Below are 15,992 nucleotides of genomic sequence, written 5' to 3' on the forward strand. Positions count from 1 at the left end.
CTCAGTTCCTGGATGCCCCCTGCTCTCTCACAGATCCCAGTATTTCCACATGCCACTCCTTCTGCTAATTCTTCCTCCCTCCTACTAATACCTCTTCATGGCATTCTTTAAGACTCAGGTCAGACACTTCCATATCTGAAGTTTCCCTGACATTCCCCTTTTCCAAGTTGACATTGGGTGCCTTCCCATATATATTATTTGTGAAGCATTGACTTTGATTTTTAAAAACTATCTGTTCATGGCTTTCCCATCACTAGATTGTGAGTCCCTCCTTGCCCTCTACACTGTCTATCCTCTGCCCTGGCTTAGCTTTTCTTCAAGCACTTATTGCCATCTGGCATACTAGGTGTGTGTCTATCCCTAAAAAAGAGTATGAGATACAAGAAGGTGGAAACATTTTACATGTTATGTTCACTGCAATATCCTTGACACCTAGAACAGTGCCTGGCACATAGTAAGCACTCAGCAGTCATTTGTGATGCAAACAAATAAATCTTCGCCCTGAGCACTTAGAGCAGTATCTAACACATAATATGGGTTGTTACACTCTACTGCAACCTTGTTTACTCATCTGTACCCCCTACAAGATTGTAACTCCCCAAGGTGACTATATTTTGTTTACCTCAGTATCTCCAGTGCTTAGTATAATTTTTTGGCATATACTATAGTGAATAAATGAATCTCTTCAATACTGCAAGTTCATCAGGGCAGGAGTAAGGTCCCACAACACCTGGAATACTGCCTTCCACATAAAAGGTATTTGAAGAATGTGTGTTTATTGCAAGCTGAGCATAAGCCACAAACAAAATGCTTTATAAAACTGAAGCATAATACCAGGGCGTGTGAATAGCATTATATTTACACAAAGTCATTTTTCGAAACTCAACCTTGGGGTTCTTATCATTTCAAGTTAAGAATTAGATGCTCACACTGTTAAAAAAACAAACTTTATGAGAGGAGCTTAATAACTTGGGATTATTTCATAAATTGTTTTCTCTATCTGAATAATGCAAAAATTTACTAATTTATTAGAGGTTACGAAATGGTGATATTTTATTTTGATTTTTTTCTAATTTGGAATGTTTCTAAAAAGACAAATTTTCACTAATTGACTATTTGATTACCCTAAAAAATAGTTTGTATAGAAAATATAAGATAAAAATTCATTTTTTTGTTGTTTCAAAGTAATGAGTTAGTTCACTTCATCCTTTAAGGAAGAATAGTACATTTTTATTTTTAACTTTTTGTACCTTTGTGACCTAATGGATTTAAACATATTGAAAGTGTTTCAAGTCATTGCAGTTATTATCTTTATTGAGCCTCAAATTATCTTACTTGGTCAGTGGAAACCTATGCAAAACAGTTCTTGGATAGGCTGGCTTAAAAAAAATTTTTTTTTTTTGACACAAGGTCTCCTCTGTCACCCAGGCTGGAGTGCAGTGGTGCAATCTCAGCTCACTGCAACTTCTGCCTCCTGAGTTCAAAGGATTCTCATCTTCAGCCTCCCAAGTAGTCTCCCAGGCACTCTCTTGCTTCAGTCTCCCAAGTAGCTGGGATTACAGGCATGCACCACCACACCTGGCTAATGTTTGTATTTTTTTTTTTTAGGAAGGGAGGGATGAAGGAAGGGAGGAAGGAGGGAGGGAGGGAGGGAAGGGAAGGAAGGAATTCAAGCAATGAGAGAGACATTGTCGACCTGGATCTAGAGGTTTACAAGTTGATTTCTTTTTTTTTGAGTGAAGGAAAGAAGAAAAAAAATGAGTAAAAGAGAGGAAGAGGAACAGAAAGAGGGAGAGTGAGTGGAAATATTGCTTTATTCTTAAAAAAAATGGGTATTAATAATGGCCAATCAATGTTTCATTTAAACCTATGAGTACGTGTGATGTGGTATTGACTAGAATGTTTATTTTGTGTATTTGAAGTGGAGAGCTCTATAAATGTGTATTAAGTTTACTTGTTCCAGATCTGAGTTCGAGTCCTTGATATCCTTATTAATTTTCTGTCTCATTGTGTCTAAGTCTCTATGTATCTGGGTGTTAGGATCGTTAGCTCTTGTTGCATTGTTCCTTTTACCACTATATGTTTGTTGCTTTAAAATCTATTTTATCTGATACGAGAATTGCAACTCCTGCTTTTTATTTATTTATTATTTATTTTTGCTCTCCATTTGGTTGGTAAATCTTTCTCCTTCCCTTTGTTTTGAGTCTTTGTGTATCCTTGCCTGTGAAACAGGTCTGGATGTAACATGCCGTTGGGTTTTGGCTGTGTCTTTTGATTGGGGGATTCAGTCGATTTAAATTTAGGGTTACTGCCCTTTGATGTTAACTGGCTGTTTTATCCATTCGTTGGTGTAAATTCTTCTTTATGTTGGTGCTCGTTACTTTTTGGTATATTTTTAGAAGGGCTGATACTGGTTGTTTCTTTCTGTGTGTAATGCTTCTTTCAGAAGCTCTTGTATAGCAGGCCTGGTGGTAATAAAATCTCTGAGTTCTTGCTTGTTCATAAAAGATTTTATTTTTCCTTCAGTTGTGAAGCTTAGTTTGGCTGGATATGAAATTCTGGGCTGAAGGTTCTGTTCTTTGAGGATGTTGAATATTGGCCCCCACTCTCTTCTGGCTTGTAGAGTTTCTGCTGTGAGATCTGCTGTAAGTCTGATTGGCTTGCCTTTGTGGGTAACCTGACCTTTCTCTCTGGCTGCCCTTAGTATTTTCTCCTTCGTTTCAGCCCTAGTGAATCTAACGATTATGTGCCTTGGGGTTGCTCTTGAGGAATATCTTTGTGGTGTTCTCTGTATTACCTGGGGTTGAATATTGACCTACTTTGCTAGTTTAGGAAAATTTTCCTGAATAATTTCCTGAAGGGTATTTTCCATCTTGGATTCATTCTCTCCATCGCATTCAGGTACACCTATCAAACGTAGATTTGGTCTTTTCACATAGTCCCACATTTCTTGGAGACTTTGCTCATTCCTTTTTATTCTTTTTTCTCTAATCTTGTCTTCTCGTTTTATTTCATTAAGTTGGACTTTGACCTCTGATATCCCTTCTTCTGCTTCAACAATTTGAGTGTTTAAACCTGTGCAAACTTCTCGGAGTTCCTGTATTGTATTCTTCAGTTCCATTATTTCACTCATACTCCTCTCTAAGTTGTCTATTTTCAACAGGATTTCATCAAACTTTTTTTCAAAGTTCCTAGTTTCTTTACGTTGGGCTACAACATGTTCTTTTAACTCACCGAAGTTTGTTATTATCCATTCCTTGAAGAGTGATTCTGTCATCGGGATGCACTCGTTCTCCATCAAGCCTTGTTCCATTGTTGATGTGGAACTGTGATCATCTTTAGAGGGAGAGGCGTTCTGACTTTGAGTATTCTCAGCTTTTTTATGCTGGTTTCTTCCCGTCATTGTAAGTTTATCCTCCTGTGGTCTTTGAATTTACCAACTTTCAGATTAGGTCTCTTGAGTGGGCGTCCTGGTTGTTAGTTCCCAGGGCCAGAGCAGCGGTGTTAAAACTGATGGTGCTTTTCTGCCCAGGATTCTCTTGTCTGGCTTCCTTCTTGTGTCCGTAGTGGGTGACTCTGCCTTCCCGGGGCTCCAAACCTCGGTCAGAATGGGAGCCGGTTCCGTTTACTCTGCGCCTCTGCGCTGAGTGCTGCCGCACCGAGGTGCAGTCACAGCCGTTGCGCTGGGCTCTGGTGTTGTGCTGGGGGCCCTTGTGGGTCCTCCGAACCTGTTTACTCTGCTCCGAGAGCTGCCTCGCCACGAAAAGTCGCGCTGGCAACCCGTGTGATTCCTCCACTGGGGATCTTCTGCTCCGTGAGCGACCAGAATTTGTCTGAAAGTGTGGCGTCGTCTAGTTCTCCGTGCCTTCACTGAGAGCTGCAGTCCTGGGATGTTAGTGATTGGCCATCTTGGATCGGTCTCCCTCTGTTTATATTTTTTTGAGATGGAGTTTCGCTCTTGTTGCCCAGGCTGGAGTGCAATGGTGCGGTCTCGGCTCACCGCAACCTCAGTCTCCCAAGTTCAAGCGATTCACCTGCCTCAGCCTCCCGAGTAGCTAGGATTACAGTCATAAGCCACCTCACCCAGCTAATTTTGTATTTTTAGCAGAGATGGGGTTTCTCCATGTTGGTCAGGCTGGTCTCAAACTCCCAACCTTGGTCCCCCAAAGTGCTGGGATTACAGGCGTGAGCCACTGTGTCTGGCCAACTTTTGTATTTTTAGTGGAGATAGGGTTTCATCATGTTGGCCTGACTGGTCTTGAACTCCGGACCTTAAATAATCTGTCCTCCTTGGCCTCTCAAAGTGCTAGGATTACATGCATGAGCCACCAGACCCCCCCCTCCCCCCGCCAAGCCTGGCTTCTAATAGCTTTCTCGCTTGCTGATATGACAACATCTTGTCTGGTCTCATAGTGTATATTTTCTACCCTGCCCAGGAGACTTGATTCCTCTTATGAGAAAGGATAAAAAGTCAAAACTGATATTAAATCGATCATGACTTTTTTGGTCTTTAAGCATGAAGGGCAACAGTTTTTTCTTTTTTAAACTTGTTAAAAAGTTTATATGGAGACACAGTCTCGCCATGCTGTCCAGGCTGGTCTTGGACTTCTGGCAGGGCACAGGTGATACCCTGTTTTGGCCTCATAAAGTACTGGGATTACACGTGTGAGCCACCATACCTGGTCAGGGCCACAGCTCTTTGTATCATGTTTCTCCAGTTAATTTGGTGGCCTGCAGTTCATTCTCTATTGGATTCCTAAGAAAAATCTTATGGAAAAAATATTCTGTAATTAGGTTCCTGCATTCTCTTAAAAGTTTTTTATTGTGGCAAAATATACATAAAATAAAAGTTAACATCTTAATCTCTTTGTTTTTTTGTTTTTGTTTTTTGAGATGAGATCCACTATGTTGCCCAGGCTAGTCTCAAACTCCTGAGCTCAGGCGGTCCTCCCGCCTCAGCCTCCCAAATAGCTAGGATTACAGGTGCACACCACCATACCACCATACCTAGATCATTAATCAATATTAAGTATGTTGTTCAGTGGCATTAGGTACATTCGCATTGTTGTGCAACCATCACTAGAACTTTTCCAATTCCCTCTCTAGAACTTTTTCATCTTCTTTAACTGAATGCTGCACCCATTAAACACTAACACCCTACTCCTCTCTTTCCTCAGTCCCTGGCAACCACCATTCTATTGTCTGGCTGCATGAATTTGACTACTCTAGGTGCCTCAGACATGTGGAGTAATAAAACATTTGTCCTTGACTGGGTGCGGTAGCTCACGTCTCTAATGGCAGCACTTTGGGAGGCTGAGGTGGGTGGCTCACTTGAGGTCAAGAGTTTGAGACAAGCCTAGCCAACATGGTGAATCCCCATCTCTACAAAAAATACAAAAAAGTAGCCAGGTTTTGTGGTATACACCTGTGATCCCAGCTTCTCGGGAGGCTGAGGCATGAGAATCACTTGAACCCGAGAGGTAGAGGTTGCAGTAAGCTGAGATTGCGCCACTGCACTTTAGCCTAGGCAACAGAGCAAGACTCTGAGTAAAAAAGAAAAAAATTGTCCTTTTGAGTCTAGCTGACTTCATTTTTCATAATGTCTCAGGGTTCATTCATGTTGTTGCATATACCAGAAAGCCTTCCTTTTGAAGACTGAACAATATTCCAGTGTGTATACAGCAGAGTTTGCTTATCCATTCATCCATCAGCAGGAATTTCAGATGGTTCTGACGTTGAGCTGCTGTGAATATTGCAGCTATGAACATGGCCAGAGAAATATTTGTTTAGTCCTTTGCTTACACTCCTTTTGGGTATATACCCAGAAGAGAAATTGCGAGATCATATAGTAATTCTACGTTTATTTTTTTGAGGAACTGCTCTACTGTTTCCCACAGTGGCTGCACAATTTTACATTCTCACCTACAATGCACAGAGGTTCTAATTTATCTGCATCCTTGCCAACTCTTGTTGTCTTTTGGTTTGTTTTGATAACAGTCATCCTAATGGGTAGGTGCTGGTATCTCACTGTAGTTTTGATTTGCATTTTCATAATGGTTAATGATATTGAATATCTTTTCATGTGCTTCTTGGCCATTTGTGTGTGTGTGTGTGTGTGTGTAGCCATTACAATAGGTGTACACACACACACACACACACACACATTTATTTATTTATTTATTGAGAAATGACTATCCAAGTACTCATTTTTAAATTGGGTTGTTTTTGTTGAGTTGAAGTATTAACAGTTTGTATGTTTATACTTGAAGTTTAATTTTGTTGGATATGAAATATTCAGCTCATATTTTCTTTCTTTGGGTGTCTTAAATATGTTACTCCATTATCTTTCAGCATAAACTGTTGTTATCAAAAAGTTTGAGGATGAGCTAATGTTATTTCAATTAGAAATGACTTGCTCTTTTTGCCTGGATGCCTAAAATATTTTTTTTTCTTATTGTCCAATAGGTTTAGTAAAATATGTCTTGATGTTAGCTGTTCTGGGTCTACTTTCCCAGATACATACTATGCCTTCTCAATATGTAGTCTTTTTTATAAAAGTTTTCTTGAATTGTACTTTTTAACATTTCTTTTTTACATTGTATGGCTTTCTTTTTCTTCTTCATGAACTCCTATTACATTTATGTAAAATTTTCTTTGATATGTAAATATATAATAAATATATATCTAAAGTTTGTGTATATGTAAACTTTATCTCAAATCCTCCACATTCTTGCCAAGAATTGGTATGTTCAGTCTTTTAAATTTTAGCCATTCCAATAGGTGTACATTAACATCTCATTATAGTTTTAATCTGCATTTTCCTAATGACTAATGATGTTGAGCATCTTTTCATATGTTTATTTGTAATCTGTATATCTTCTTTGGTAAATCTTTTGCATTTTTTTTTTTTTTTTTGAGACAGAGTCTTGCCTTGTCACCCAGGCGAGAGTACAGAGGCACAAGCTCGGCTCACTGCTGCGCAAACCTCCTGGGCTCAAGTGATCTTCCCATCTTAGCCTCCTGAGTAGCTAGAACCACAGGTTCATGCCACCATGCCCAGCTAATTTTTGTATTTTTTGTAGAGCTGGGGTTCCACTATATGGCCCAAGCTGGTCTCAAACTCCTGGTCTCAAGTGATCCACCCATATTGGCCTCCCAAAGTGCTGGGATTATAGGTATAAGCCACCACACTAGGCCCTTTGCCCATTTTAAAAATGGTGGCAATAGAAGTTTTTAATTTTTGTGTTCCAAATAGAAGTTTTTAATTTTTGTGTTCCAAATAGAAGTTTCTAATTTTTGTGTTCCAATTTATCAACTTGGTTTTTATGGATCACATTTCTGGTCAAGATCAATATATAAAAATGTGGTTAAACTTACCTATTAGTTCTAGCAGCTTTTTAATAGATTGCAATAGGTTTTAGACATAGATGACAATGTCATCTATAAGTAAAGGCAGTTTTATTTCTTCCTCACTATCTGTATGCTCTTTATTTTTCTTCTTATTTTACTGGCTAGAATCTCCAAAATAGTGCCGAATAGAAGAAGGAAGAGCAGATATTGTTGTCTTGTTCCTGATCTTAGGGGAAATATTTGGTCTTTCACCATTAAGTATGCTGTTAACTCCAGGATTTTTGTAGACATGCTTTATGAGGCTGAAGAAGCTCATTTCTGTTTTCAGTTTGTTGAGAATTTAAAAAAAATCAGCAGTGGATGTTGGATTTTTGTCAGATGTGTTTTCTTTGCCTATTGAGACTGCTATAATGGGCTTTCTTTTTTGTTAGTTTGTTAATATAACGAATTACATTGATTGATTTCCAAGTGCCAATACATTCTTGCATTCTTGGGATAAATCCCACCTGGACATATGTTTTATTTTTAAAAAAATTATAGATTCTCTTTTTAGTTTGGTAGGATTCACTCCTGAAACCATGTGTGTTTCTAGTTTTCTTCATGGGAATGTTTTAAACTCTGTGTTCAGTTTCCTTGGTAGACATAGGCTGTTCAAATTATCTATTTAATCTTGAGTGGTTTTTGATAGTTTGTGTCCTTCAAGAAATTGTGTCAAAGATTTTAGCCATGGAGGTTTTTAAAAATTTTCTAAGTATTCTGTGTTTATTCTGGCCATTTTAAGCATCCTCACCACACACATACACACAAAAGAAGGGTGATGGTGGATGTGTTAATTAATTTGACTGTAGTAATCAGTACACAATGTATTCTCATACCAAATCATCACACTGTTCACCTTGAATATACACAATTTTGTCAGTGAAATATTTAAAATACAAGATAGAATAAAAACTATTCTTCCACTTTCTCAGAATTTTCTAAGGTTTTATTTCTAAAACTAGAATGACAGTGTACTAAAATATAAACCAATATGATTAAGAGGTCCCTAAGAAAATGTAGAAGTAGCTTTATTTGATTGCTACAGGGTCACATCTTTTAATGCAAGTGAAAAATTGAGAGATCAATGTTAAAATGTACTTAAGAGACATAAAAAGCATTTCACAATTTCACTTTGCAGATTATCAATGTGAAATTTTAACAAGATTACCAAAATTGTAAGTATTTTGTCTTGTATAGATGACTAAAATTAGTAATATTTATAAGAATATTACTAATATATTAAATATTTTTGTTTATATAATTAAACTCTTTTCTTTCTCCCATTTCTTGGGCAATCATTCAACTTTTCTGGGCCTCAATTTACTCACTGGTAAAAATGAGTCAATTAGATTAGATTTTTACTAAGACTTCTTCTAAACATCAACTTTTTAAAAAAGTTTTCAATGTTAACTATGAAACGAAGTGTTTGAAGTGTTTTAAAATAATTATACCAATTGGAACCTAAGTATATAAAGATGCCTAGTAAATAATTTGTAGATACTGTAAAATGAGTTTTTTCCAAGTTAATTTGCTTGTAAGCTGCTAAAGTAATATTGATTTGGGAAGAGAGGAAATGGAGTCACACATACAATCTTTATGCTTCATGTTCCAAAGGAAGAGATGTCTCTTGTTTAAGCAATCTGCCCAAAATCCAAGTCAGAACTGCTTTGGTGGCAGTCCTCTCATTTATTAATCTTACCAACCAAAAAGGTAAAAGTGAGTGTTTTTGAAAAGATTCCTTGGCACTGTTGCAGCAGCTGTTAAAGAAGATGATTGAATTGTGTGAATCTAAGCTCTGCACAAGCCCTGGAAATCAAGCTTGTTTGTGTGAAGAACTTGATCAGAAACAAAAGAGTGTTACTAAACATTATGCTGTCTGGACAGTCTTCAAGAGCACATGGACACAATTTATTCTTTAACAGGAGCCATGCTCTGGTTCAGATATAAAAGTTTCACAGAAAAACACTGTGAGGTATGTGTAAAAGGAAACATTTAAAAATTGTATTATAATTACAGCAGACTATAAAGATACAGATTTAGTCATTGTTTATCTTTTGCTCATTCTTGGAATATTTTTAAAATTAAAATTTCTAATGAAAAAGTTCTGGAAATCTTAAATGTGGCTTACTATCCAACTTGTCTTTCTAGCCAACAAGAAAAGTGTGCATTTTAAATAAAGGTAAGCTCACGTCCTTTTGGTGTTTTGGAAGCAGCACTGTCTGTAGCTGATGCTTATGGTGATATTCTGAAATACATCCCCAGACCCACCTTGGATTTCAGCCACAGCTGTAGTGGGGAGCTCCATTCAATTTTAGACTCACTTTTTGGTGACCGCAACCAACCTTAAATGACTTCTCCATTTCTCCACTTTCTGATCTTGTATCCTTTCCAAGGTCATGGGAGCACCCTAGGCCTATGTAAACCAATAATAAAATTCCAAGGTCCCTCACCCATCTGAATGGACACCTCCTCTCCGTCAAGGGCATTCCAAAATTAATCTGAAAAACTAGTTTAGGCAAAGATAGGAATGGGAAGCCATACATGCCCTTCTCCCTTTTGGAATTACTGATAGATCAGACCTTTAAGTCTGATAAGAATATTTATGTTCTAGTCTCTGTGAAGTCTGCTACCTGGAGGCTTCATCTGCATGATAAAACTTTGGTCTTCACAACCCCTTATCATAACTCAGACATTCCTTTCTATTCATTCCAGGTCTTTGGATAAGAACTCTTTCAACCAACTGCCAATCAGAAAATCTTAGAATCCACCTGTGACTTAGAAGCCCCTGCTTCCAGTTGTCCTTCCTTTCCAGACTGAAAAAATGCACATCTTACATGTATTGATTGATGTGTTTTGTCTCCCTAAAATGTATAAAACTAAGTTGTGGCCCAATCACGATGGGCACATGGTCTCAGAACCTCCTGAAGTCTGTGTCACAGGCCAGTGGTCACTTATATTTGGTTCATAATAAATCTCTTCAAATATTTTATAGAGTGTGACTCTTTTCCTTGATAGCTCTGTGTGGGTAATCCCATTAATATAGAGGAGTAATGCCCCCCATCAGTTGGTCTAGGTTAGTGGACAAATTCTCCAGTCTCCAGTCCTTCCAATGGACAATTCTAAAAGCATTGCTCATTTCTAAGGAGCTGCTAGTCCTGCAATCAAATCCCACATACCCATAATGACAATCACAGTAATATGCATTTTATTGGGCTTTCTTCTCATTCTTCCTGCTCTCTCACTTTTGCTTCCTGGGATTACCAAACTCCTTGCACCCAAGTGTTTGTCCCAGGTTCTGCTTTAGGAGGAATATAAAACTTTTGATATGAGGTGTGACCCTAGAGGACAAATCTTAGGATGGGATTCTGGGACTGGATCACTTACCCTTATTGCTGGGACAAGTAGGATGGTGCTAACCCCTGGTGTGCATCCTAATTCCTATGAATCTTACCTGTGGTGGATTGGGATGAGAAGAAATTGGTTATCTGGTGACTCTGTCACTACAATGGATGGAGGCAAAGGATTGTGGAACTGGCTCACATTTGTCCACTGCCTTGGAAACTTTGAAAAAAAAAAAAAAAACGCTGGCAGGCCCAGATCAGCCAATTATCAATTTAGGGCATGCTGTGAAAGCCAAAAGTCCTCCTTGGCAGTGTTTAAAAAGGCTATTATCCCTTCAGCCATAGGGAAGCTATGCTAAAAGCCAGGCACAGAGTGTAACTGTAAGGATGGCAGAGTGGCAAAGAGATAAAAGATGCCACCTCAACAAGTCTCCTTTGCTAAGTCAGGGCTCTCATGTCAAAGGAGTAGGACTCTGAGACCTGAGATGAGACAATTTGAGTGCATGTGCTTGAGAAGCTTGAGTCTCAGATTTCCTCTGAACCCTCCATGCCAGCCAAAGCAGCTGTTTCTCCCACCCTAGAGGAGAGCAACCTCCCCTTACCTGGAGACCATGTGAAGTGTTTGTCTGAGATGGATGCCTTGTAAAATGACTCCTGTCTCAAGATCTGACTCTGACTTCCCCAACTGCTTTTAGATTAATCTCAGATTTAACTGAGAGGAAAAATACAGTCCTTGGACTGGGAAGAAATAGCTTATTTACTGAAAGAATTTTAGGTACTAGCTAAGAAGTACTGGCAGTAAGTTGGAGAGTATAAGTGGAGATAGGTCTTGAGTGGGCTGGACCAGAGAGGCAGAATATAAGGCTGGAATAGAGGAGAGTTTACTGACACAGGAGCACTCTCTTATGGCTCAAGATATAGTATCTCATCTTTAGGATGACTCAAGATATAGTGTGTCATCTTTAGGACACATGAGCTGGTCTTAACAGGCTGTTGACATGGCTTCTTGAGACTTGGTCATAATGGTCTACACTAAATGAGGCAGGAATGGTGGAAATGCCTCATCAAAGTGTTGAAGAAGAGGTCAGAGAGAGGTGGATATTTGAATGCATTTATTTAATGTGAGAAGAAGAGAACAAATGTACCATTTACCTAGGAAGGGACCAGAGAATACTCTCTTGACTAAGATAATAAAGGATGTCACTGAGGGTGACAACAATATCTTCGATAAAATAATCAGAAACTGTACCCTATAGGCCAGGATTCACAGTAGGATATGATGGCATAGAATTGGGCTCTTTAGTACTAACTGAGATGAAAGAATTCCATAATGGCAGGAGGCAGGTAGTGGCATTCAACCATCTGCAACAAAGTGACAGCAATCCTGAAGTAAATGCTACCTCTGTCACCAGGAGTACATATGGTAAACATTCACTCAATCTTTCTCCAAAGGACTTTAAACCACTTAGCAAAGTGAAACAAGTGGAATACTCAATCTTCTCAAAGGTTGTTGTATACAAGGCTTAGTTGACCTGATATGAGGTGATCTAAAATATCCTCATTGCCCCCCAAAGAGAGTGGAGGCTGTGGATACCAGGTAATAGATGGAGTTTTTCCTCCAGTTCATTTCACAGTATTTTCAATTGCTCCAGTGGGGTTACTTTGATTGTTTCCCTGGTATCTAGTGCATACCTGGGCTAAATATTCTTAATACCTTCTCATTAGCTTCCTGACCTATGGAAAAACATCCACTGTGGTATGGAAGAGCTAGTGAAAATTCCCTAAAATTGCACCTTCCTTACCCAGCCAAGATAGCAAACCAGAAACAATATTGCATTCTGAGTGGAATTTCTGAGATGAGTACCACTTCCAAAGACTTAGAGGATGCAGAGGTAGCATCCTCTGCATTTACGTGTATGGTACCTGCCATGGTGGAAGACAAGGGAATATTATAAACTTAATCAAGTAGTAGTACCAATTGTGTCTACCATGTCAAGTATGGTAGCTTTCCTGGAACATATCAACATAGCCTCTGCATGATATGTGGCTACTGTTCTGACAAACATTTTTCCAATCATTAGGAACATCAAAAGTGTTTATATTTATATGAAAATGATAGAAATATGTATTAATTTGATTGCCCCAGAAATACGTTAGCTGTCTTCTCTCTCACAATGTAGTATAGTCTTTTTCTTTTGAGAAAGAGTCTCTGTCGCCCAGGCTGGAGTGCAATGGCACCATCTTGACTCACTGCAACCTCCGCCTCCCAAGTTCAAGTGATTCTCCTGGCTCAGCCTCCTGAGTAGCTGGGACTACAGGTGCGTACCACCATGTCTGGCTAATTTTTGTATTTATAGGAGAGACAGAATTTCACCATGTTGGCCAGATGGTCTCAAACTCTTAACCTCTGGTGATCCACCTGCTTCAGCCTACCAAAGTGCTGTGATTACAGGCATGAGCCACCAGGCCTGGCCCACAGTGTAGTCTTCAGGGATCTTGTTTATTCTCACATTACAGAGAACCTTGTGTTGATCCTCTATATTGATAATATTAGGCTGCATGTATCTGGGAAACAGCAGAAAGAACTCTTAGTGTTCAATAAGATGCACACAAGCCAGAGGACGGAAGATTCAGATCCCCACAGCTTTTAGAAGTTCAATAGTCTGGAAGGTGCTGGGACATCCCCTCCAAGGTAAATGACAAATTAGTGAACTTTTACCCTTTACCAGTAAGAAAGAGACATAGCATGTTGGGGACTTCTGCTTTTGAAAGCTTCATATACTTTCTCAGGAATACAGCTCTGAATTGGAAGACTACAAGTTTTATGTGGGGCCCAGAACAAGAGAGGGCTCTGCTGCCAGCTCAGGCTGTGATACAAGCTGCCCTCCTTCCTGAACTATATGGCTCAGATTACCGATTGATGATAGAGATGTCTATAGTAGATATGAAGATTGTACAGTATGTCTAGCCAGCCCTAACAAGATGAATAGAACAGAACCCCTGCTTCTGGAGCGAAGGTCTTGCCTTCTCATTGTTTGAACAGCAATACCTAGCGTGTGCCCAGTAGAAGGTGAGAATCTGTTTTTTCCTTTCTTCTTTTTAGAAAAAAAACAAAGAAAAAAAAAACAGAATCTGACCATATATGGTATCAAGTAATGAACTGAGCTACCCATCATAAGCTGGGTGTTATCAGATATACCAAATCATAAAGTCAAGTAGTCACAGTAGCAATCCATTATTTAATGGAATTATACATCTGGGATGAAGCCTGAAAAAGTCGATACAGCACATGTAAGTTACACGGACAAGTGACCTATCATTTACCGCCCATCTCATTTACATCTCTACACCAATGCCTTATCTTCAACATACTTGTGTGATCTCATGGGGCATCTTCAGTTGTCAACTGTGTCAGTTATTTATCACTACAATTACGTGGTAACAACCAAGAACAACAAAAAACTTTATGATAATCAACAGTGAGCATTTACTATTCACACATCCACAGCCAGCTGGGAATTGGCTAGGTAGGTTTTCTGATCTTGGCTGGTCTTGCTCATGTCTTGGGCTGGCTGATATGTGAATGGAACAACTCATCTGCTCCATGCATCTTTCATCCTCATCAGACTATCCAAGTCATGTTCTTATGTCAATAACAGAGCCACAAGAGAAGGCAAGACCAACCAACCAAGTATTTGTCAAGCCTGTGCTTGGATCACATTTGTTAATATTCCATTGGCTAAGTTCAGAATAAAAAGTTGAGGCCAAATTCTCTACTCAGAGCGGGAGGGCAATGCAAACTGGCAAAAGGCATGGAATAGGGAGAAGTGAACAATTGAAGCTACTTTTGCCAATAGTATCACACCAGCTGACAGGAAAGAGTGGACCTTGTTGACGCATGGTCAAGATTGATATATTGATGTGGGCAAAAATGACTGGTGGCCACACTACTGCCTCTAACAGAGGCGGCTCTAACAATTAGTGGTAGGGAAAATAAACTTCCTGATGGACAGAACTTCAAACAGTACACTTTGTCATGATGTTGCTGAAAAAGCACGTGGACTGAGTTAAGTGCTATACACTTTTGATCTTGGTAACTGGCTTGGCTGGTCAGGGACGAGGAAGGAACAATATTGGAAGATTAGAGAAAGTGAGATTTAGAGATAAAGAATGTGCACAAAACTATGGGAATGTGCCCAAGTGTGGAGATTTTTGTAGATTTTCTACCAGAAACACTTAGGAGGAAAAATTAGGTGGATAGGATGGTTTCTCCAGTACATGTCAACCAGCCTTGTCCTTGATTGCCCCAGGTTACACAACGAGCCCACAAATGGAGTAATCGTGGTGGCAGAGATGCAAGCTATGATTGGGACCAACAGCTTGGGCTTCCTCACTAAAACTCATCTAGTGATGAGCTAGATGAGCTAGGATTCAACTACTGCTGAATACCCAATTGGTTGGCAGCAGAGACCAATGATTTGGTACTACTCCTTGAAGAGGTTAACCAGTCACTTGGGAGCAATTTATTTGCATTAAATTTCTTCCACCTTGGAAGAAGAATAATTCTTTCCTATTGTAATTAATTATTACTCTTAATAGGGGCTTTCCTTTTCTTCAAGCGGCACCTCTGCCAGCATTATTCTCTGAAACCCTACAGAAATGCCTATTTATCAACATGGTATTCTGCATTATACTGCTTCAGATCTTGGGATTATTTTGTAGCAAATGAGCAACAATAGATGCATGAATTGTTGGATCCACCGGTCTTACCATATACAGCATTATCCAGAAGAAATCAATCAAATAGAGCAATGAAATTGCCTATTATAGGCTCAGTGTAGGCACCAGCTCAGAGATGACATCCTGCAGGGTTGAAGTGCCAATCTCTAGGTTGTGGTAAATGCACTATAAAAATGACTAGTGTATGATGCTGTGTCTTCAACTGCCAGGATTCACAGACCCAGGAACCAAGAGAAAAGAAATAGGAATGGTCCTTTCCCACCATTCTCAGTGACATTCTTTAGCAATTGTGCTTCCCATCCTGCCACTTCAGACTTTGCTGGAAGTCCCAGTTCACAGATGGGGTAGGGGGAAGAAACTAGCACACTTCCGTGGGCAAGCACAGTAAGGATTCCACTAAACTGAATTTACTGCTGCCAATCGGTCCCTTGGGACTGCTCATGTCTGTGGGATAACAGACAAAAACAGGAAGTAATATGTTAACATGAGGAGCTAGGGTTGTGATTACAGACTGAAACAGGA

At 39.3% G+C, this 15,992-nt stretch overlaps 1 protein-coding gene and 1 long non-coding RNA gene across 2 annotated transcripts in view; one reads left to right on the forward strand and one right to left on the reverse strand.

Moving 5' to 3' along the window:
• LOC128928600 (uncharacterized) overlaps nt 1–10,343 on the forward strand; it is a 29,297-nt gene extending 18,954 nt beyond the window's left edge. Inside the window, exons 2-4 of the long non-coding RNA XR_008473946.2 lie at nt 8,528–8,564; nt 9,538–9,568; nt 10,102–10,343. This is a non-coding gene — a long non-coding RNA (uncharacterized LOC128928600). The remainder of the gene's footprint in view (nt 1–8,527; nt 8,565–9,537; nt 9,569–10,101) is intronic.
• WASHC3 (WASH complex subunit 3) overlaps nt 1–15,992 on the reverse strand; it is a 103,842-nt gene that overhangs the window by 37,130 nt on the left and 50,720 nt on the right. The gene's annotated exons all lie outside the window — the stretch shown is intronic.

The sequence above is a fragment of the Callithrix jacchus genome, chromosome 9, assembly GCF_049354715.1.
Source record: "Callithrix jacchus isolate 240 chromosome 9, calJac240_pri, whole genome shotgun sequence".
In the NCBI taxonomy this organism is placed as follows: domain Eukaryota; kingdom Metazoa; phylum Chordata; class Mammalia; order Primates; family Cebidae; genus Callithrix; species Callithrix jacchus.